Source organism: Helianthus annuus, chromosome 12 (assembly GCF_002127325.2).
Source record: "Helianthus annuus cultivar XRQ/B chromosome 12, HanXRQr2.0-SUNRISE, whole genome shotgun sequence".
Lineage (NCBI taxonomy): Eukaryota > Viridiplantae > Streptophyta > Magnoliopsida > Asterales > Asteraceae > Helianthus > Helianthus annuus.
In genome coordinates, this window is record NC_035444.2 from 10332589 (window position 1) to 10334587 (window position 1999).

General features: G+C 33.7%; 1 pseudogene; it reads right to left on the reverse strand.

Annotated features, from left to right (window-relative positions):
• Positions 1-1037: 1037 nt before the first annotated feature.
• LOC110942559 lies at positions 1038-1691 on the reverse strand (annotated as a pseudogene).
• Positions 1692-1999: the final 308 nt, after the last annotated feature.

Consider the following 1999-nt stretch of genomic DNA (forward strand, 5'->3'; position numbering starts at 1 on the left):
TACATTATAACTTAATGATCATTCTGCAACCCTCTAGGCTTTTTCTTTAAAAAAAATATATCCAACTTGCTAGAATAATACTTCCAACTCGACATCTGAATCGTCAGCTCGATTCATTTCAGACTGAGTCACATAAATAAAATACAATGCCATTTAAAATTACCTATTAAATTACAATGTCATTATAAAATAAATATGAAACATATGATGTCAATAGAAAACGAAACTAAAAATCTAGTACAAAACTAAAAATCTAGTACATTCTATAGTTTTTCTCAACGGGTTTTCATCCTTTAAAAACGATTTGTTACATCTTTGATCAAAATATTCTTTCGAAACTTTTGGTAGAGACACTTGCCGCTTGGCGCGGAGGGGGGGGGGGTGGGGGGGGGGGAGGAGGGGGGGGAGGTTCACACCTGGGGAAATGAGTATTTAAGATTTATTTGTTTATAATATTTATGGTTAAAAAAACACCTATTGTTGTAAGTTGCAACTAATGATAACTTCAATAACCGATAAGCCAATAGATGTGTTCCTTTATTTCCACCATCAAATTGCAATATTAGACCATCACCATCAATGCAAGGTGATAAATACACTCACAAATGTATCTAATCAGCTGTCAAATTAAATTTCCACAATACGCTAAAAATACACATTTTTTCTCCAATGCTACAAAAATCTTTACTAATACTTATATTTCGACATGATCACCAATTTTACATTTATTTTTAATAATTAAGTTATTTCTCTCGATATATTTTTTTTTAATTTTTGCATTATTTATATCTAAAGCTATAAAAACAAAACATTGAAGTTCTAAACACGAACATTATTATATACGTATGTTAAACTTTTGTATTTGATAAACTTATGTTTATAAATAAAAATATTACATTTTTGTTATTTTGTCTAGTTACTATATTTGAAATGAAAAAATAAATTGATATACAAACGAAAGCTTATAGTGTACAACTTATTTATGCATATTAAAAGAAATTAAAACAAGAAAAGAATAAAATAAATATAAAACAAATCTAGGGGCCCACCATCCCACCAAATGCACCACTCTTCCTCAAGAACATTCCACTCAAATGCAAACTCCTCCATGTGAACAAATAGGAGACGTGGGCCACGGGTCACACATAAGTCGCCGCGTCGCACGACATAAGAACATAAAGATACACACTCCTCCATGTGAAATATTCATCTTCATTGGAGTTTTTTTTGTTGTAGTCGTGACCAACAGCCATCGGTTATCGGCTCACTGGTAAGGTGAGCTTCAGGCCTGATTTTTGGTGGCACACTCCCCATACAAGCCGCCATCGACAAAGGGGGGACGAGTAAAGTTACAGGCCCAAAAACTTCGATCCTTCTTTCTAAATGGGGTGCCTAGGCCACCTCATCTTGTCACTTCGTCCTTGCTCGTCCCGTTAGGCCGAAGTCTTTGGCTTTTCCTTCTTCGAGCTCGTTCACACTTCGCTAACCTATCGCGTGGTAAAGGTAAAAAAGTATGAGAGAATAGTAAACAGAGCATATCGCAGAAAGATTCTTAATATGGGAAATCCTCCTTTTTTGATAAGAAGGAAATGAAGAACATGAACGAAATGAAATAAGGCCTTTCTAGCTCTAGTTTCAGATAAGCTTCTCCCAAGGTTGTTTGCTAATAGAATAAACAGTATAAGAAGCATTGTAGCGATGCCATGTGATACTCCTTATAACTAGGATTAAAGAAGATTTTGATCAAAAAACACTAACTCTTACCCTTTTGTTTTCTTAAAATACAAAGCAAAAAATCTGATAAAAAAACTAGCGCATAAAAAACTAGGATTAAGGAAGATTTTGATGATAAAACACAGGAGAGAAAAGAAAGGATTCTCTCATTTTCTTTTCTTTTCACTCCGTTTCTTTCCAAATTGGAAAGATTAATTTTAGGCAAAAAAAGCTCTCATTTTCTCTTCTTTTCTCTCCTTTAATGAAACTCTGGAACACAACTAAA